General features: G+C 40.7%; 1 long non-coding RNA gene across 1 annotated transcript; it reads right to left on the bottom strand.

Moving 5' to 3' along the window:
• Positions 1-9,117: 9,117 nt before the first annotated feature.
• LOC109196770 (uncharacterized) lies at positions 9,118-22,762 on the bottom strand. Its single transcript, XR_002058145.2, has 6 exons — positions 21,106-22,762; positions 18,359-18,426; positions 16,309-16,366; positions 16,129-16,218; positions 13,002-13,032; positions 9,118-12,923 (listed from the first exon to the last, which is right to left on the bottom strand). It is a non-coding gene; the product is annotated as an uncharacterized LOC109196770 (long non-coding RNA).

Below are 22,762 nucleotides of genomic sequence, written 5' to 3' on the forward strand. Positions count from 1 at the left end.
GGATTAGTGCCATGTTTCAAGCTCAGTGAGCCTGATCTTGGTCTAAAAATCTCACGGTGATGACATCACAGTCTTGTTGTCAAGGGATTATGTATAAAACACTTATACAAACAGGGCAGGATAATCACTCTGACTCTTTTTTGAAAAAACAATGCTGCTGATGGAGTAATAGACAAAAGGGAAAGCTATTTTGGAAACTAATCACATGTAGTGGCTGCTGGATAAATAACCAATCACACTTACAGAGAGAGACGGAGACAAATGAAAAAGAAAGAGACGGGAAAGGAAAGAGAAAGTTGACGGACGGAAAGAGAAAGATGGGATGAGTCATTCAACCTGCTATATGCATCCACCTGAAGAGAACTGGAGAGAACCGATTGACAGGGACAGACAGAAAAGCTGATGCCAGTAAGAAAGCAGAGCAAAGAGTGTGGAGGTGAAAGGCAGACAGAAAATCACTTTTCAAGTGTTGCCCAGCATTGGTTAACTCTCAGAGCTGCTGCCAGGGAGAAGTTTTCTGTGCCACTCCAGCACAGTGAGTCTTTGTAACTCGGGTTCTCAGAGGAGCTCAGCGCTGCTCCAGCTGGCCTGTACCCAGCCAGGCTTTCTCATGTCAGGACACAGACAATCAGGCACAGTGGGGTGTACTGGATGCTGGGGAATTTTGAGCATGTTTCTTATCTTAACTTAACAAAATACCAGCTAAAATCTACTTGATACCATTTACAGAACATACTGGGCAAAGGCTCCAGATCTGTTCTCTAGGATTTAACAGCAAACAGAGACCTTTTTAAAGAGAGGTCTTTGTTTTATTGCATTCACTGTTGTTACTACTCTGCTGGGAACTAAGCAGAAACAATACTTATACTGTACCAGAGTGAATGGTTTTATATACCAATGCTACCACACTGTACTGAGAAACTCAAGTTTGCCAACTCAAAGTACTTAACATTTAAACACTTATGGAAGTTAACTAATCAAAAGTACCCTCATACTGAGGTTAAGTAGTTTTTTATGCACTTGTGCTTTTTGGATGTCTTAATATAGGTTGCTCTACTTGACAGCGTTAATGCAGTAATGATAATTTTCCAATAGCAAGTCACTTTCAGGTATAATCAAGTAAGTATAATAAATGTAATCAATATTCATTCACTGACTGTGACTGAATGAAGGAGACTTGTAAAAGAATTAGGTGGATGTTGATGAGTCCACAGATTTTTAGACATTTTTAACCTTTTTTTTTTTTTTTTAATTTCCTGCTTGCAGTGTAACTGGATTCATTTATTCATTCAGTTCTGCTCTGAAACATTGCTTGTAATGGCTTCACTTATTAATAGTGTATGTTGTTGATCCTGCATGAGGAGACATGCAAGGCTGCAGGTCCACCATGCTGACAAGGGCTGTTAAACATTTTTTGAGTTAAAGAGAAAGCAGCAAGACAAAGCAACCAGTGGCTCCTTTCACCACAAAACAGGAATAAACTCCCCATTATTTGCCCAGAAGGCTGTGCTAGCGGTACCACGATAAAGGCTAAGTGGATTAGCATTCTTTGACATTGACATATTAGTAAACACATATTCTGAATATATATTTTATATTTATTCCATGCACAGACCATACATAAATTATAATTTTAGTGGTAGGACTTATTTGGTCCTTCAACTATATAGATGCCTGTGAAAATAATTTCCCTGCCGCTCACTTTTATAACCTCTGTGACTGCTTTGCTAATGAGATTACCTTCAGATTTTGTAGATTCATGTCTTATTTAATTCAGCATAACGCCTCTTAAATTTCATGTAGCATGAAATAAAAATTAAAGCCGGGTATTCTTAGAGCCTGGCTACCTTGTAATCCACACACTGCTATTGTGTTAGCATTCAGCACCCCTCAGTTTCTCGTTTAGACTCACCAGCATCTGTGAAGTTTCTCTAAAAATCAGGGTTGCCAAAAGTTGATACTTTGTTCACCATTTACATACACTGTGGTTGGATCTTGTTACATTTTCCTTATAAATGCCAAGATATGGAAAAGAGCAACATCAAGGGTCTTATGAAGACCATTCGTCAATAGTACATAAGGGATAAGGGAACATTGGCTTCACTGTGAAAGATTTTGTGTTGTTATGAATAGCTGTTATATAAGGAATGTGGTTTAACATATTTCTTCAAAACATCTTATGTAGTCACCTAGTTTGGGAGCTGCTGACAATGATGGTCATATATATAATGTCCACAATTTTCATGCCCATTCAGCCCCTCTGTAAGGAAACTTTCATATGTATAATATTTTTGTCTTCGCTTTTCCATCTTTACTTTTGTGCCTTGTTAATTGAAGTCGTCTCAAAGACTGAGAGGACACCAGTTTCGGCATCAATAGCAACATTCATCATTCAGTAGCATGCACTATATGTTGTTTTGTCAGCGCTAAAAGGTGAATATATCTCACAGCTCAAAAGCAGAGTAGGGATGGGGGGATGGAGGGAGGAGGGTTGGCTCCTCCTCCTCTCCTCCTTCTGCACTGATGCACAGATAAGAGCAGACAATACATTTCTTTGAATGCATGCAGGGAAGAGAGGAGTTTGACTGATGAGCGCACTTACAGGCACGCACACACACATAGTAGCAGATTTGTCAAGAGGTCTGTGACAGGCACACGTTCACGAGTGTGCTATCATCTGTCTTTATGAGTCTTTGACAGGAAATAAGGCTGCACTCTAAATTACATGTCTCTCTGTCCCCAGTCCAAAACAGACACGTCTGAACTGTCTGCGAAACAAGGCCTTTTACAGTGTGTGGTAAACAGAACAAGTTATTGCAGGTACGCTTGCACGTGCACACACATAAACCAAAGCTTGTCCTCGGCAATGTTTGTGATGGAGGAGTAGGTATAAAACAAGCAGACAGCTGAAAGGGCACTTTGCCACTTGGCACACAGCCATTTTCCATTTAACGTCCCCTCCTTTCTCCTCCATTTAAACCCAAGTGCATCAGCTTGGGAGTCGTTTCAACTTTGTCTCTCTCTTTCTTTGGAAAACCCACTTTTAGATTTCTGCCCTTATGTTAGTGTGTGGCCAGGTTTCCTATAGCACCAAGAAAGCTCCTTTGTCTTGGTGATCGGATCCTCATCAGAGGAGAGGAGAGGAGGAATGAGGACAGATGTGGAGGTGGGGGGGGAAAGAGCTGTGGGAAAGATTACCAGGACAGCTGCAGGCGGAGCAGTTACTCTTACAATACTTTGGCAGCAGTTCAGATTTCAGCTTTGTACCACCCTTCTTTTCAGTTCCCCTCCACTATCCTTTTCTCTGCCTCCACATAGCTGCATGAATAATGTCAAATCAAATCTTTTTCACCATCTTTTCTCCTCCAATTTAATTGTTGCGTTGCTATCACCATCTCCCTCCTACATTGCCTCTTTTTGCCATTTGCCAAAACCGCAACACAAGCTTAAAGTGGGCCTGCAGTTAGTTTCTGAAGGTCAGGTTTGATGTGAGAGCAAGGAGGCGAGGGGAGGGTGGGAGGAGAGGGGGAACTGCTTTCTGGCCGTGATCCATGAGTCCTCCACAACACAATGTCACGATGAAAGAGAGAGAGAGCGAGAGAGAGAGCGGAGTGAAGCAGTGTGGTTAGTTGAGACTCTATCATCGTGATGTAAACATGAATACAGCACCCACAGATGTGGTTACCTGAACACAGAGATAAACGATCAGTCTTCTGAATCACCTCCCCAGCCAACATGTGCGTCAGTGTGAGTTTCACTTTGATCTCAAGCGCATCTTTGCTGCCAGGTTGGTGGATAGAACTCTGATGATCAATTCTGACCGATATCTTTCACAAAAGATCTAAAGTTTATCTTAGACTGTACCGTGTACAGTGGAGGATTGGCCTTTTACCTCTGACATATCTAAAATGTTTCTGCTTTCTCATTCAGATCAATGTGAAGTTATTTGTTTACATAGTGTGTTTGAATATAATGCAAAATTATTTTAGCACAAATTTGAATAGAATTTCCATACAGGTGGAAACATTAGTGAATATTGCCATCCAGAATGAATAGTTAGTTCTAGAGATAAACAGTTTGTGCCATAAATTGTATTAATTCAATAAAACCCACAGACTGTATATGCACAGGAAGAATCAAATGATGGAATCCATGAAGAAAAAGTTGTTTGATGGTTTCATTTGTTGCAAGCTTTTTGTCTCTTCAGAGAAATTTAAAGGATGCTTTACTCACATGCTTCATGTCACATTATTTTCAGCACAGTTATTTTCCACTGCACATTGGAAGACAGAATTTTTTTGTTGTTTTTTTGTCTGTCAGCAAGATTACTTAAAAATTACTGAGCTGAAAATCTTATAACTCAATGAGGAGGAGCATATAGCTAAAGGAAAAGACTATAAAACGTTGGTGCAGATCCAGATAACGTTCTCGATAATAAAAAGTGCGAGATGGGTTGTTTGCCTTGGCAAAGTATGCAGTCTTTCATTACCGTTTTAGTTTGATACCAGATGTATTAAACTGAGAACAGCAAGAAGCTATGTTAAACATCTACAGTAAAAGTAGATTTTTGAGTGCAAAATCTTAACGCGTTCTCTCAGCTTGTGTGTGGAGCATCTGTTGGTCCACACAGGAGTCTCTCAGCAGACGAGAAACCGCCAGTCAGCCACACACACAAACACACGCACTCACTAATTCTCCTCAGTAGAAACCTGATCCCCCTCATATTTCAAGTTCAAACGCTGAAAGAAATGCCTGAGAAATGCAATTTGGTGGAAAGGCTTGGCAAGTCAAACAACAACGGCAGCAGAACCTAATGAACTTTGTGGGAAAAGATGAAACGCAATTAGTTTCGTGGCAGATATAATGCATGTGTGTGAGTCTGACTGAGGGCAGGTTCCCATACCATGGTTTTTCTTAGAATTAATTGAGCTTCTTTAACTGTTTAACAAAGAAGAAAACCATGTAACAATGTAACAGTAAGAAATTGTTTCTGTGCACAGATAAGCATGTGCAGATTTAAGGAAAAATGCAGTAATCACACTGTTTTTAGTATCAAGCATAATTGTTTGTTAAGCATTTATCGCTGATTGCAATGGCCAAGTAATGGGATACATGTGACGGAGAACAAGTGGAGGGTAAAATATTTTCTTTGCTGGTTGGTGAAATTTAAATTGTGATCCAATCCTACTTCACAGAGACACTTTCAGAGAGGTCTTCAGTGCACACACAGCTATTGTAGCACATCCATCAGGTTAGAGAACGAGGGGACTGAAATTAGCACTGTTTGTTTTCATTTCAAATGGACACATTTCACTGGGAGCCTTTAATAGGCATAAAGGGCCTGAAGGGATGGATGATGGATAGAGCAGTGGACAAAGTAGTGTAACAAAGAAAAGAAAAGACAAAAGGGTAAGGACATGTGAGCAGCCACCAAAAGTATTTCCTAATTATCCTCACTAATCTTTTTTCAATACCAAGAATCTTGGTCCTTTTTAATATTCCAAATGTAGAATAAAGTTCAGGACATTATTCACGTTTATTCCTCTTCATCAGCTGAATGGTCGTGTACTGGCAGGTAGGCAGGCACTTTCTCATTGGAGCGGTGTAAGCCTGCCAAGCTATAAAAACAGCCATAAAAATCACCTCCAAAACCAGCTCAGATGCCGGCCATATGGCTGTGAGTTTAACAAGGACAAACTGCACCTCCTCACAGCTGCTTGCTCTCTTGAGTTGAATCCTTTCTCTGAAACCCTTCCTTGATCACTTTTTCTGACTAACTATCCCAAACTATTAACTCACTTAGCTCCCTGACACTGACAGCTATGTCACTGTTTCACTTGTGACACCCTAAAGCGCAAAATGTACTTCTTTTAAGTAGAGTGGACATTTGAGGCAGACCTTGAGCATCAGTTTCCAAAACAACATGCATAAATTTAACTTGACTCTTCTGAAAACTTTAAATTCAAAATAAGTATACCTCTTTGTTCACCAGACTTCGCCATTCTTCAACAAAGAGGATTTTTCAGTCTACAGGTAAACTCGTGCCAGCAATTCTCCATCCCCTGGGCCTCTGTTCTTTACAGCCAGGCTTCAATTGCCACCCTGTTATTACCTCAGAGCTTTAATTAACGGACACACCTGTCACCATGCTGTGCACAGACCCAGCAGGTCATACTGAGGGCGCTGGGGAATTCCTGCTAAACTGTGCTGCACATCAGATTATGAAGTAGTTGCTGATCTGCTCTAAAGAAAGCAGCACTGTTGAGAATCTTTCCAGGTGTTGGAGTTCAGGTAGGCCTCATAATGCATACACGCTCTTATTTATACATGAAGGGCATTGACCTGGATTGATAGGAATTCTAATGGAGACATCTGTGGAACTGGAAGCGGTTGAACAGAAAGCCATCAGCAGCGAGTTTGCTGGTTGTCTGCCATGCTAACAAGCACAGTTAAAAGCCCAGAGTGACAGCCCTATTAGGGACTAATGGAGGCAAAGACAGCTGAGACCCTGATGTACACACACACACACACACACACGAACACACACACATAATAAAAGACCACCACCACACCCCAGAACGGCCAAGAACCTCCCCCCCACCCTCAAGCTTCTCCGGCTGTTTTTACCTCTATCACTCCTGTCCTCCATCCCTGTAGTTAAAGATCTTTATGGGTGAGGGAGTGGCATAGAGATGGGGCGATGGGATGGGCTCTCATGCTATCAGCAATCCCTGGAGGTAACAAAAGGTCAAGGACTCTCATTTTTCATCCTAGCCAATTACCCTTCCATTCCAACCTGGCTTTCCTCTGTCTTTGCATCTCACCCTCTTACCCTGCTGCGCTCCATCCAGTCCACTAATCAGATCTATGTTGCTTCACATGACCACACACATGCCTGTTACTCTTCACACACATGTGCCTGTAGCCCTACAGTGTCCTTCATATGAACAGCTGCAATAAATTGATATACGATAATTGTTAAAAGAATTAAGCCTGATTTTAAATAAAACAAACAGAAAATTCCAATCCAACTAATGTTACATTTTCCACTATCATTCCGAAGTGTCCTGGGATGTAACCATAAAAAGAACATAAAAGATGAATGTAACCACCTTGACATTACCCACCCATAATAGCATTATTTGGGAGTATTTTTTTGGAGCCAGAAGTGACCGTGATTGGATGAGATGGTGGAGTGATGTTATCAGCTAATGGTAGTAAGCTGCATCCATAAACTGCAATGTGCATACACAGTTACTGCAAATTATTGCTAAGTGCCTACTGATAAGTAACAGACTAATGGAATATTAGAAAATTCTCTCAGTAAAACTGAAACGTGAGCATTTTGGATGGCTGCTGTAATAGTCACAGCTATTACACATACTTTGTCGTATCTGCCTTCTTCTGCAGAGTCTCCTCATATCCTGGCCTGCAGGCAAACAGTTTCCCTTTCTGTAGACAGAAAGATGTTCTTATGATTTGATATGATTGTTTTATGATAATTCCAGTATAAATGCTTCCAATATGATAAACACAGTTGTGAGAACCACTTCAGTGGCTCAGCTTAGTGTTGTTATCAATGAGTAAACTATCTACAGAGGCCAAAACTTTCAGCTATAACAGACTAGAAGATGGTCCCTGATGTATCCAGACAAAACAGGGGCTCCAAGTCTGAAACTGTGGTGGGGTTGTGTATTTGGACGATCCCTTGGGTAGAGTCCAGACAAAGTCCTTAGGGAAGAGGCCTCGGCAAGGCCTGACCTTCTAGCTCTCTTTGGTATGCTAAATATGTAGCAGGAAACAAGAAGGACATCTATCTGTCTACAGAAAGGGGAACTGTTTGCCTGCAGGCCAGGATACGAGGAGACACTGCAGAGGACAGAAAGCCGAGCTGCTGTTGTAGCTGTCAAATATATGTGTGTGTCTGCTTGGAGGCAGTGGGAGGGTATCAAGTGTGGGTGATGTTGGCGATTGCTTCTAAGAAGAACGACAATTAACCCTTGAATTCTCAGTGACCCTCTCATTCCCATACTTAACCCCTCCCAGAGGTCAGAGGTCAACAGGCTCTATGTGGCCTGTGGGTCTCTAAAAGGGGATTTCACAAATGAATCAGTCACAGTGAGACAAAAACAGAAGTCTGCAAAAGAGAATGATAATCATTGCATTGATAAAGTAGTTACCAATCATAATTATGAATTTTCTACATTAGTATTATTATTATTATTGGTTTGGTTGTAGCTCAGTAGAGGTAGAGCACATCATCTACTAATTAGGAGGTTTCAGGTTCAATCCCTGGCTTCTTCAGTCTGCATGCCAAAGTATTCTTGGGCAAAATACTGAACCCCAAGTTGTGCTCATTAGAGTGTGAATGATGCCGCATGACCTGGTTGTCTCGCAGTCACTGAGTCAACTATGAACTCTCTGTATGCCACACTATTCAAGAATCAAATGTGAGGCCATCTGTCTGACAGCTAAAGCTTGGAAGAAACAGGGTTGTGCAAAATCTATAACAGAATCGCTGAAAAAAAAAAGAATCAAAGTGATGCAATTGCACAGTCAAAGTCCAGACTTCAAGAGACTTCAAGAGAGTTCTGCATAAACAAATGTCAACAAACCCCCATGAACTGATGTAACATCGAAAGAGAGACTGATACAGAGCCAATCATACAGAAAATCATTTTGAGTTATGGCTACTAAAGGTAGTTGAACATGGCGGAGGTGAATTGCTAAAGCCATAACGCCAGCAAGAATAAAAGAACTGGCAATGCCAGCTGAAGTGTGATCGAGTATCGTAAGACTGTTAAGATGTCCTTTGTTTAGTTTATGAAATGCTACACAAACTGTACATAAAAACAACCTATTTTAAAAAAAAAATAAATCTCAGACCTACTGTAGTCTCCATCTTTATATACAGAAGAAGGCAGATACAACAAAGATAGCACGGAAGGAACTCTTTGTGCTAATCTTTACTGTAAAAGGTTGGGGATTGTCCACGGTGATCAAGTGTTAAAGGATTTCATGCAGGCAGATTTTAAATGAAATGCATGAAAATAAGAGACTGCTGGTTTTGTGACCTTTTGTTGCATTAGCAATGTAAGAAATGTAATCTTTTTTCTTTTTTCTTTTCTTTTTTTTTACATAACTTCAATTTCCTTCTGAGTTCAGACAAGGTTCTTTTTTTTACTGAAGGTCACATTTAGGAAAAGATTTAAGAGAGGCAGAGAGAGTGCGTGTGGATAATGAGTGAAAACGTTGGGAGAGAGACATTTTCCACAATAACTTCCCTGAATAAATTTCCACCAAACAATGCAGAATGTCAGCCAAGATACAGGATTTACTGTGACTCATTAACCGTGTTTGTACCGTGTTTATGACCACACATGACCTTCTTCTTCCAATGATTCCAGGACGATTAGTGTACCTGTGCCCCCAGGAGAGAATCACAGTTTGGCTATGTGCAGACCCCCTGGGTCATAGTGAGGAACACTGGAGCCAGGCTGCCTGCAGTAGCTCCCCAGAGAGACTGTAGGGGATGTGTGTGGAGCTTAAAGTTAAGGGTGTGGGGGTGAGTGAAGAGGATGATTTTTCCAGGAGATATGCAGTTGTCGACCATAGGTTTAAATCGAGGGTGGACATCTGCTTAATATACTCAATTAGTCACACAATTGATTATTTCATACAACACACACACATTACAATCTGGACCATAGAATGAAGTGTTGCTGGACTCTTTATAGCATGTGAAGGCTTAAATATAGTCTACACATGCATTGTGTAGACATAAAGACTTTGACAGTTCAACTCAGAGTGAACAATAGTGAAAGAGTCTAAAGAAAAAGCAGTCTTCAAAATGTTTGAAAGACCCTGTCAACACTTATTCTGATATGAAGAGAAAGACAGAAACTTAGGGAAAGACAACAAAAACACAGCTGGTGGTATGAGATGAGACCAAAAAGTCTCAGATTCGCGTTGTGAAAACACACTTTCGGTCTAGTTTGAAAACCGTATTCTGAGGGGAACTACAGTCAGCCATTGCTTTAATTGGCTCTCAAGTTTAAGATAATGTAACAACAAAGATTAGGTTAAGCAAGATTTAATTGTCATTTTCTGTTCAATTTAATTTTATTTTAACTCATATTAGTGTTGGCTGTTAATCTTATTGATAATGCAGTAACCATATCCCTTTTTAGTTCTGTAAGTAAGAGCCTATTTCAGTAAGCAGATGCCACATGTGATTCATAAGAACCAGATAGTAGCGCCTGGTTCAGAAAAAAAACAGGAGGCATAACTGGGTATTTTGAACACTCATCTGTACTACTAATGTTTTGAGGAGAAACAGTCTTTTTTTAAACTCCACCTTTGCATAATTCTCTATTGCCCATGATTCGTTTTCTCCCTTTTTCAACTGTCGTTTTTCCAAAGCGGGACAAAAATATCTCCCTAGAAAAACATTTTTACTGATTTCCTCTGCCAGTAGACACTGTAGACTTTGGTCAGTTTGAGCAAGCTTGGTTTCCTGGATTGTTACTTTATGGGTTTGATCCTCGCTGTTGCTGAAGGCCTGCTGACAGAGACAAATATACTGCAGAGTGGACACTCACACATGTTAGAGGAGGATTTTAACTATCCACCTGAAATCTGTAAAACTCTGCACTTTCCAGAAATGATTCTTCTAGCCTTCTGAATGTAGCCAGGATTAAGTTGAGGCCAGCTGAATCCCACATTATATGTATATTAAGATTTTTAGATACAAGACAATTCTATATATTTAACCCAAGCATCACAGATCTACAGACTAAGTATTCTTGTTACAAGGGTATTAATACAAGATTTAAATAAAGCAGGAGTCTGGTAGAGAACAGGAATCTTTGCTCTCTTCTTCTGTCCAAACGTGACAACTGTGATTACAGAGAAGATACCCAGCTTGGCAGGATATCAGTGAGCCCACAGTAGATTATTGTTTGAATTACATGAACATAAGAACAGTCTTTATCTGTGTAGGTCTGTCATTTGCGTGGCGTGCAGTTTTGCTGGTGGGTCATTATGTCGTTCTCAACCACATGCACGTGCTTGCATGTGCACGTGCAGGGTACAGCCACACACGCGAATGTGTCTGTCTTTATCTCTAAATTTAAGGTCATCCTCTTCACATTACCTCTTGACTTGTCAACTTAAAGGCAAAGTGACATTTGAATGCAGCTAAATTGTCCTGCATTCAAATGCAGGACAATTTGGCTGCATTAGAGTCGCCGTTTGCATAAAGCATATAACTGCGATTATCGCCTAGCTTTCTTTTCTGTGTTTTACAGATTTACTAATCAGATTGCCAAAATTTCAGTATGTACCACACATTATATTAAAAGGACAAAAAGACTTTTTCAGTGTTTTTATTGACTGCGCCACACTAAAGCCATGACTGACCCACTGGCCTACCACATGCACAGATGTTAAAAAATGCTCCCCACACAGTATCCTGTATATCCTGAAATCAGTACTGAAGAAAAGTAATCTAACAGAACCATCATGGCTCACTTAAGCACCCCCCTCTCTCTCCAGCTGTCTCTCTTTCATCCCTTTCTCGAAGTGCCGTGGCTAAGGTCCAGTTTCATGGGCTTAAATTGAATCAGGAAAATCAACTTCGTCTTCATCCTCATCTTTAATGAGAAAGATGGTGGGATTTCCAAGGTGCTGCTCAGCTCTGTTTTCTTTAAAAATGTCTCACTGTTCTGGGAAGGAAGCCTAGAGAAATGGATTAGCTAAAACCCAGAGGAAGGAAGAAATAGATATACTAGACCACATCGCAGTATGCACACAAACTCATATATTGTAGGAAAAAAAACCTAAAGGCCAAGATAGCAAGGTGTTATAGGAGCTCTTAGGAGGTTATCCCCTTGCAGCTCAGAATCAAACAAGAGCAGAGAGGAGAGGGAAGGAGGAAAATCTAAAACACATTTTTACCCTTCGCCCTGACATGTGGAACCTGTACTGGGACTGTTTTCTTTTCATCTGGCTGTGATGGGGCTAAGGGGTTTCTACAGTGTCCCCTCTGCCCTCCCCTCCCAGGAGGGCTGTGCTGACCTAATTATCGACCAGGACAGCCGCTTGCTGAGAACAACAGCGCCTTCGCAGCTTTATGCTAAGTCCCTATATCCTCTGCTAGCTAAAGTTCAGCACTATATCACCTTTATGCTAAATGGTCTTGCATCCTCTTTTGCTGTGAGTTGAACCCATGACCAGTCATACAAAGCTGGGACTTCCAGTAAGATTAAGGTCCTCACAAAATAGTGAAACTGCACTTTTAATTAACAGAAATATGTTGGCAAGAAAACTGGCTTCAGTATTGGCAGTGCTAGTGGGAGTGGTTCATTTCCTTATTGCTGCATCTGCAAATGTTGCTGGATGGCAACTGGTAATCAGCATATATGAAAAACAAACAAGCAGCAGCAGCAGCAGCAAAAAAAAAGAGGTAACCCTGTAATTTTAACATACTTCATCTTAAACCACATGATAAATGGCGTCTATCACTTGAAGGATCATGTTTGATGGATGGAGATGTAATGCCTCTCTGAAACTTTCTAAGTGTGGTTCAGAACAAAGTGTGTGAAATGTAGTGAGGCAGATTAAGAGTGAGTGGAAGTTGGCAAAATCAAGTAAAGCAGCATCAGGTTTGAAATAGAGGATGTGTGGGTGTGATAAAGACCACCGTCTTCTCAACCTCAACTCTGTCTGTCAACCGTCAGTGCTCGCTCATGCACACAGACACATGAAATTTGTGCAATGAGGGCTTTCCTTTTCCCTCACAAGTTTCCCCCACAGCTGAGACACTGACGAGCAGCACTCTGCCCACACACAGCGTGGGGTCCATGTCAGCGCTCTGCTTACATTTGTGATCTTCTGCTGGGTTTGTGTCTTCTTGGGATCCCCTGTGTACCACAAAGTGACATTTAAATAAAATGTGGTATGGTAAAAGGTTGACGGATTATGGTAAATTTTTCTCTCACCGAAAACTCATCTGTCAGCAGCAGGTCAATTCTGAAAAAAAGAAGAAAATGAGTCCTCTGATTTACTGTTACACCCAGTTACAGAGCATTTAAAGTACAATTCTGGTTCACTGCAATTTGGTGAGATCTGGGACAACAGCCATATAGTTTAAACATAAAATTGTCCATTATTTAACTCATGCTTTTGGTAAATTTCTACAAAACAAAAAACAGACTCTTTGCATTTAGTGCTCATGGGTAAATACAAGTCTGCTAACATGCTACCCTAGGTGGCAAAACCAGTTTTACAGTTGGTATTAAAAAATATAAATAATTTCCTAACCACTTGTTGTCAGATAAACTCTAAAATCAATTGCTAAAGCCTTGTTCACGCACGCCTTGTGTTTAGTGACCTCCCAGAAACCATCCATCACTTGGGAAAATATGTATTCTGTGACCAGTTGGCAAATGGTTGCTAGAATTTGCTGGTGAAACTGGTCACAAAAAGGTATATGGTGCTGCAGCAAAAACCTCCTTGGCATTGCTTTGGTTGCCACGGTTGCCTATAGTTTGCATAGAAGTTACTGATTTGTCTGTAAACACCAAGTGAAAATGTGTGATGCAAACCAGAAACAGAGAACATTTGTCTCGAAAGAAAAAGTGACAACTTTTCAAAGGTGTTAGTTGCAGCTGTGAGGGGCAAAATGTACTTTGAAGAAAAACTTTCTCAGTTTACAGTTTTCAGCTTCCATGCAAATTATGGGCAAGTGCAGCAATCTGCTTGAGACCAAAGCAAACATGAGGAAGTTTTTTTGCAGTACCCGCTTTAGGATTTTCCCTAGCGATCACAGGTTGCCATGAAGTATAAAGTTAGTATAATTTTTCACCATAGATATGTAATATTTATGCAATGTCGCGCTTTAGGAAAACTAAATATCTCATAGTTGCAAAAACAATTCAACCTGTCACTTAACTTAGTTTCACTTTTGCATAACTGAGAGTTTAAGTGCAGATTTTGTATTCGTTGTATTTGTGTCCTTATGCGGTTATGAATAGACGAGATGGGGGTCTCCTTATGGATTCCATAAAGATCAGGTAACCACATTATTTCTACACCTTTGCATTTAACTGACTCACAAACAGTGACATGCTCACCACAGTGTAGGCAAGAAAAACCACAAAGGAGGTGGGAGGTGACAGCGATGCAGGGGGGTTTAAAACTAACCATAAACTAGCTGGGAATCCCTCTCAGGCTGCTCAGAAGAGGTGTGGTGACTTAAAGGATACAGATGTACGCATAAATTAAACCTCAGTAGTTGAAGTTGCGCTGTAGAGATTCAGTGCTCCGCAGATGGTGCAGAGGTGGACAGAAAGGTCAAAGGTTTCTTCACATGTTTACATTTTTTCTCATTTGTAAATTACAGCAAAAAATCCCAGCTGAGAAACAGCTAGGTTTAGTGGAAACTTTCCCTTAATTTCAAGTAAACCAGCTGTCACAAATGTCCTGAGAAGCCTTAACTTGATGACTGTCTATATCAGTGTGTTGATACATTCCTGATATTTAAAAATGCAAAAAGTGAAATTATGTGATGCAACTTCATAAACATCAAGAGAGATCAATTTCACCTGGAAAAGGATAAAAACAAACACTGCGTAAACAAAGTGAGCTCAGTTTGCAGTTTCACAAGAAGGAGTCATACTGAAAATACAAACTTTTACTTCCAGTAAAAGTTAGTTCAGTTGACAAGCTTGGTGGCCCTGTGTTAAATGACCGGCCATTTTGACTGTTTGTCTTCTGGGAAAACAGCAATCCTCCCTTACTGTATGTGTGGGCACAAACTTGTGACATTTACTTGAATAGAACAGAAGCAAGTAGCCTAATTTGGAAATAACACATGCAGATGCGGTTGGCGTGTGGTAACTCAAAACACGTTGATGCTGGAAAAAAACGGATGCTGATTTAAGAATATTTCAGTTATCTTCATATTACACATATTCCTGTGTGTTTTATGTAGACATGCATCCTATGTAGTAGGTGTTGGGTGGCTTTTGCACATGGTTGGTGGCCCAATTACAACCCCCCCTCGAGCAAAACACTGAATGTTGAAATTACTCTGCATGACAGTTGCACAGCAGCTCTCATGCCCATGTTGTGTGAAAGACAAAGATCCTCTAAGGTTAAAAGGCGTTACCACATATTTTAATATATTGCACTATACTTTTCAGTATTTAATGCTTTTGGTCCGCTCACAAATTCAGAGTTGGGTGGAGGTATGATATCATGTCTTCCCGTTTGAGTGGTAACAGTCAGGTTAGTGGTTTTGTATGTCTGACGTAGTGGTACATCTGAAGTGCTAAAATGGGGTAAAATGAGTTAAAGACTGTGGGGTTAATGCCATGTTTCATAGGTCAGAGGCCTTGTTGCAGCAGTAGTGTGAGTGTTAATGTGCTTGGTTGGAAAGAGATGCAGACACGGGACTGGGTTGTCATTTGAAACCTAGCTTCTGAAAACAGAGCACCCTGGTGACATGTGAAACCTGAAGTGCTGATTGAATTTGGTCACAATCACGAAAGCATGCAATGACAAGAAAAGAAAGAAAGAAAGAGCGCAATAAAGAAAGAGCTCGCACACAAGCACACATCTTCTCCTCTCAAAAGCAGTCTGTGTTATTGCACAGCATGTGCATTTGAAGCAAACCTCCTCCAGATAAAGCTTGCACAGACGTCTGGGTTCCAATGGAAAATCCTGAATCCAGTACCACAGGCGTTCTTTCTTTGCAGCTCAAAAGCTCCTCCCATCTGCGCCCCACCTGATGGGTTTTCCTCCTCCTCTGCGTCCAGACGGACCACGCCAAAACCCAGACTGGAGTACAAACACAGGCAGGAGAGTAAAGGTTTGGCAGGTGTATTGAGAGACAGCAGGGTAAAGGGAAAGTTGGGCTGACTTGAATTGTACTTTCAGAGTTGGAGAGGGCGAGACAGGTAGGGTGAAAGGGAAAAGAAGGTAAGCGAGCGAGAGAGTGTAGTGACGAGAATGAAGTGGCTTGCTGTTGTGGGTGTGAGGGAAAGGAGAGAGAGGGAAACCCAGACACAAACATAAACACTGGCAAACACTTCAATGATTCCTCTTTCTGGCTTTAAACCTCACCCTTCACCTCCCTTGTCAGTGGCCAAGCATAAAAAAATATGACATGGAAAAGCATCAGACAGCCTCCATACATCGCAAAGAAACACCAGCCTGTGAGTGAACAAGAAAAAGCAAAAAGCATCATGGTAAATTTTGTTGTTTCCATTCAATAACATGACCAATTGGATTAGACTGTCTGACCGTCATTGCTACTGCCATCCCATTAGATGTCTGCTTGTGCCTCTTCATAGTCACAAACCTGAAATAGACGAGAAAAAACAGCAACAAAGTCTTGCGTTTCTTTACCAAGAGTGACACACAAATGCTCTCACACTTAAGAAATATATACCCAAAACCAATATCTGAGGGTCATCGTTTAATGATCGGACAGAGCAGACCACGAAGGCGTGTAAATGATACACAGACAGCTGAAAAAAAAACCCTATTCCGTCACCATACATATATGCATAGTAACACACTATTGAGTAATAATGTTAAAACACAAGCACATACTAGCTGCTTGGCTTTCTCCTTGAAAGGCACCATGTCACAGATTACTGCAGCTCCCTGGTCTGACTAGCAATGACATCATGCCTAGGCCTGCTCCCAAAGATCCCTATGGCTGGCAAACGGCCAGTCCTACATCTGCAAGGAGCCCTACACATATGAACACACATGCACACGGATACCCACAGAACAGCATAAATAACCCAATGTTAAGAATCAGCCAATCCATTGTCTCTCTGGGCAAGAGTATGGTAAAGATGCTCTGCTGGTTCCAGTCCCAGAAAACAACTGTATGCTCATTCAATAGTGAGACTCAACAGAGCAAAATGATTCGGGTCAATTATGTCGACTTTGTTTTAGTGTTCATTTTTAATTAACATTTTCAAAGTCAAGAATAAAATTTAATCAGAACCCCGTTAAATGCTGCAAAGCAGACCAAATTGTGCAAAATCCAAAATGGAAGAGCCAAATTGTGTGAACTGTACAGTGCACATCATCAAAAGTTTCCACTAGAAAGTCATGTGCATGCATGGAGGTTGACATTTGCGAACAGCTTCTTGTATAGAGATATGAATCATATGTTTACTACTCTAACAGCTGCATGCTCATTTTTGACTTTTTCAAAAATCACTCAATTTGTAGCAGAAAGAGTGGAGCTAAAGACTCTAATGAACTAAAATGCACCAGGAATTCTAAATATAATTACCAAATTATGAAACCTGTTTTAAATTTAGTAAAATCAAGTGTGTGGTTTTATGTCATCATGATGGGAAATCAGTAAAAATTTTTAAATAGTCACTGCTACCAGCCACGAAAGTGCACAACAACTGATGTTTAGCATGCTAATTAGGAAGATTCGGATACAAATAGTGCCAAGCTAACAGAGTAGGCCTTTAAGCTAAGCTAAGCTAATCAGTAGCTGGCTAAAGCCCACATTTACCATAAGACTGGTATCATTGTTCTCAAGCATGCTCCTTATATGGAGTTATAGCTTCCTCATGACCACTTCATCTTCAGCTTATGCGTGACTAAAGTGAATAACTTGATTTCAAAACATTAATTTCATATGTTGTATTTTGTATGTTGTTTGCTTCCGCTGTTTATGTAAGCCAAGCTACCAGATGCTTGGCTCATGTGTAGTGTGCAGCTATGAGAGTGGTATCTTGGCATGAACACTGAACATCTTCTGTAAGCCATAACAGAAAACAGTGGGATGTATAGCTTTCAACATGTGTTAATTTGCCATTTAAATAAAATTGACCTTTTAATTAAAGTAGTGGACAGGACATATTGTATCTTAATGTGCATGGGTGGGGGTTGCTACACAGTGAAAGACAGTTTAACATCTTGTTCAGCCACTTGACCTAGGATGTGAAAGTCTAGCAGTCCGGTCCTCTCCATGAGCTTCTTAAATAGCTTCTAAAAACACATTATTGGGATTTTAAAATGACAGGATGATGCGAGTATGTTTAATTATATATTTCTAGCTTCTTTTAAGTAGACTGTTCTACCCAGTAATTTAGTGTCCATGTGTTCTTCATTTTCATAAAAGAGGAGTGAAAGTTTATCAGATGCATAGAGCCTGATTCACACAACACAACGTGGCACAGACAGACATAATAAACAGTGTGTGTGTGTGTGTTTTATGCAGACATCTCTGTGTATGCCTTCTTGTTTACTGAGTGTATGTGTGCAACCATATGTGTGTGTGTGCGAGTGTGTGTGTGTTGGTGCTGGATCATACCGCTGGGGTCAATCTGGGCCAGCTGCTTGGAGCTGACGGAGTGAGCCACACACATGCTCAGCTGTGACCTTAAGGGAAACAAGAGGAAAGATGAGAACTGAGAGAAGGAAGAAGGAAGAAGGAACAAGGGAAAAGAGGGGAAAGGGGAAGGGAAAACACCTTAAACACTGAGACACATCAAACTATGAGTGAATATGAAGCCAAAAAAACATGGCATGAATGTCTAATCAACTGCATAAAAATATGCTTAAAACATACATTTTTTACAATGTTAATTACTTGTAATAACAGGTAATTTACCTGCTATACAATAAAGGGAAAAATGCCAAAAATGTTATTAATGTTATTTTTCATTTTAAAAATCCAGTTTTTGATATTGTGATATATGTTTCTTGTCGTAGTCTTTCAATGAATTTAAGGGAATTACCTACCTTTCTGCATGCAGCCTTCTTAGTCAGAGGCAGTCTGCTGTTGCAGACAATAACTGACTCACAGGAAATTATGGTTGTAGTGTACGAAATGCAATGTTTGTCTATACAAAGGTTGCTGGAAGTTGCTGTGAAATCAACTCCTACAGACCCCTTTACGCAGGTCTAAAGACTGGTCAGTGACCCCTTGATAACAACTGGTCGCCAAGGACAGCTTCCTCGATTTATCTACGAATGGTTGTGAAAGATTGCTTGCTGTTGCTAGGTGAATTTGGTTGCAGGTTGCGATTCCTTAGGACAACAGCAGGATGCTGTGGTTGCCCATAGCTCAAAAACTAGGAGAAATACTGAAACTGTGAACACTGGGACAAAAACTGGAAACCATTTGCCTTCATAATATAAATTCCACATTTGGAAGTGTGTTGGTGTCAGTGGTAAGGCACATGTTTTCCTTTGAAGGCAAACATACTGAATTTCTGGGATGCTTTGCACTTTTTCCAGATTTGGTGGTTAGCTAATGAGTACTTGCAAGTAAATTCACACCATGGGTGACCTTACTATTCTGCTAGTCACCAACAATATCTCAAGGATTTTGGTGCAGCAACCTCTCTGTGACCATTTTCATTCAGCAACAACCAGAAACCTCAGGCAACCACGCGCCAACTGGTTGGGGAGGTTGTCAGGAGGTCACTGACCGATCACTAGGCCTATGTGACTAAGGCTTTAGGCTATAAATACTCTGATGGGGGACACAGTTCATGATACACATCACTAAACTGTTCAAAAACCCAACGGGCAAGGAACTTCCAGTCTTTGTATTATGTTTTTTGTGTTAATCTTTGTAACCTTATCTGAGGAATGTGATTACTGTTAAATGTTTTACCGTCCTGCAGTAATAATATTCGCAATTATAGCCTCATGTCCATTTTCATGCAAACAGTGCATTAAGAAGAACAGTTCTCCTTAACGATAATTGAGCCTGAATATTTTTGGCTGTCTATACAGAGGAAGTAGAAAGTAAAACTATGTAAAAGTCTATTTTTACATCAAGAGGACTGTGGTGTTCCAGCTTGTGAAGCCAGTAAAGGCCTCACACAGAGATAGACACCATTTCTCCACACACATACTGCTTCACCACCCACTGCATGGTGTTTGTTTAATATAGCATTTCAGTGTGAGAACACTATATCCCACTCCCATCTTTCCTGTATAAGGGCACAGCTAATACATTTGTAATTAGTCTCACACTACACACGCACACACACATGCACACTTAGTCCCTGCTGCCTCATGTCACAGTCCAGAGTTTATCCTAACTGAGAAATAGCATCTGCTTCATCTCTCTTTTCAGCCAACCATGCTGCTCACAGAAAATCACTAACACTCTCATTCTCTTGTACACAAACTCATCCGTCCTGACACTCGCACACTCGCGCACGTGCACACGGTCGTTAAACAGGCACAAACGTTATTAGGGCTGGCACCAGTGCTGAAACCTTGTCTGTCTTGCTGTGATGGCGAGAAGTGCTGAAAGAACAGATTTAGACTTTTGTGTTCTTGGTGTAAGTAGGCCAACTCCTCGAAAGACAGATTCCTGCTTACCGTTGGCCTGGAGTTGTCACTGTGGTCGTAATAAATACTGGAAAAACAAAGTATCATTTGCTTGAAATCCTTGTATAGCCAAGTCAGCTGGGTATCTTGTTGCCAGAGAACGCAACGGGTCATTTTTCAAATTATACTGAGCCGTTGCTAAATTCAACTCATAAATAAATTGTGTCAAACACCAATGCGTCTGATATTCTTAACGGACATTAAGACGTGACCGCTGGCAGCAGATGTGTGCTATATTCGGCTGACTCTGGTATTTAACAGGAGTGAGACAAAAGTTTGTCTTAGCTTTACGACCATGCTACTGCGGGCTGTTAAATAAAAAAGAAATTGTCTTACTTTTAGTCATGCTAGCTGCATGCTAACTTTTGCCTCCCAAGACTGAAAAATTAAAGTTATTTAAGGTCGTAAATCACTCCTGTGATGTTTTTTGGGCCAGAATCAGCTTAAAGTTTAAATTTGGCCAATAGTTAAGTCTTTAAACAATTACATGCAAAGCTAATGCCATTAGCACCATAGCTTCAGTTATGCCTTGTGAGCACCACTAAGTAGTAGCATATCTGTAGGGCCTAATTTCAGGCTGTGTGAAGGACAAAAATCGCTTAAAATCATGACAGGAAAAGTAAGCAAGCACTTTGTTGTGTATAGAAAAAAAAGCATGCTAAAATTAAATAGTTTTCCAATAGATTACTGGTTTATTCCATTACTTACTTAGACTTAGATCCTCCCGCGCCGATCAGCACATTGGGCGACAAGAGAACGCCATCGAACTCGGTCCACAGTTCGACCGAGCGTAAATCTTCGAGGAACGTACTCCTCCACGTTATTTTGGGTCTTCCTCGCTGTCTCTTTCCATTTCTCGGGTTCCACAGGACCGCGACGCGGGCGGGTCTCGGGTCCGGTAGCTGAAGGATGTGACTGGCGAATCTGAACCGATGCTTGGTGACTTGGACGTGGAGCGGCTTTACTCCCGCACGGCGATATACTTCCTCGTTGGTAACGCAATCCCGATATGTGATCTTGAGCAGCCGTCGAAGGCAACGCTGTTGGAATGGTTTATTCCATTGCCTTCCCAATTACATTACAATTATTTATTTAATCAATTTCTAAGGATTAATTATTGTTTTGGTTCGATTATATTCAGAGGTTATGTTGTTAGTGGGAGCATTTTGAAGTAGTGCTGAGTGTACTTTCTGGTTTCTGGTTAAGCTAAGCCTGAAGCTTAATTAAGAAAACTGAAAAAAATGTACCACAATCAAAGTAAATGTGGCAACTTTGATAATCTAGGCCAAAAAAATTTAGAATTAAAAAAACCCAGTGAAACTGTCTTCATGACCAATGCTTTTGCAACCACCTCTAATCATTATTTTAACAGTAAAATCTGTCTAGACTTTAGTATGAAGCACAGTGTAATGAGAAAACATTTGGAACTACTTGTATAAAAATATTGGCTTTTAGTTTTGTTTTCACGTGTCTAAGCTCCTGCTTTTGGTCATCATCGTCTTGCATCCTACTCAAGGGAAAAAAAAAATGCAACACAATCAGACAGAGGCACACAAAGACCAACTGGACATCTATGTTTAGCGGAATAGAGAGCGAGCGGAAGAAAAACCTCAACAAAAGCTGAAAGCAAATATCCTCTGAAGCATACAAAAGAAGAAGAATGATTTTGCATATAGAAGTGAGAAAACAGTCCATCTCAGAACACAGAGGAACAGGAAATATATATCAGGCTGGAGCCACTGCTCTTCCTTCCTTTTACAGAACTTACCGTCTTTAGGAGATAAAGATAGATTTGGGGGGGGCTGTTCAATACAGAGAAACTTTTTGGAAAGGGGAGATAACCCCAAAAGTTCTTCAGTTTCTACATAAGACCACCGTCATGCTTGATAGAGTTTTCTCAAACAAAGGACTCATCTGAAAACACCTGGGGAAAAGTGTGTCCTGGAAATTGCAACCATAAAAAATGCACAGCGTACCACAGATTTCTGCCGAACCCCAGAACTGAAACTGATTTCTGAGTGAAACACACCTCCAGCTGAGGTTTGCTAGTCTAAAAAATCTTTAAAAACTCGTCATTGTGTATGAGCAACATCCAAAGCTATAGAACCAAAACTGAAAGGACATCCCAAAAGCTTCACAATTACCAAGCTGTACTTAGGTTCTCTGACAAATCAGAAACAATCTAGGCTTACAGCTGACTAATCTACACTATTGCGCTCTAACGTCTCACCAATCCTGGCAAGACGATTACCGTTCTCTAAGGGCTTGCTGGGAAAAAAAACCCCCCACTCTCACAATGATAGACGTCACAAGCCCAAGCAGAGCTAAGCTGCATGGCATTTCTAGAATATAAGTCCAAGTCCAA

Source organism: Oreochromis niloticus, linkage group LG23 (assembly GCF_001858045.2).
Source record: "Oreochromis niloticus isolate F11D_XX linkage group LG23, O_niloticus_UMD_NMBU, whole genome shotgun sequence".
In the NCBI taxonomy this organism is placed as follows: Eukaryota; Metazoa; Chordata; class Actinopteri; order Cichliformes; family Cichlidae; genus Oreochromis; species Oreochromis niloticus.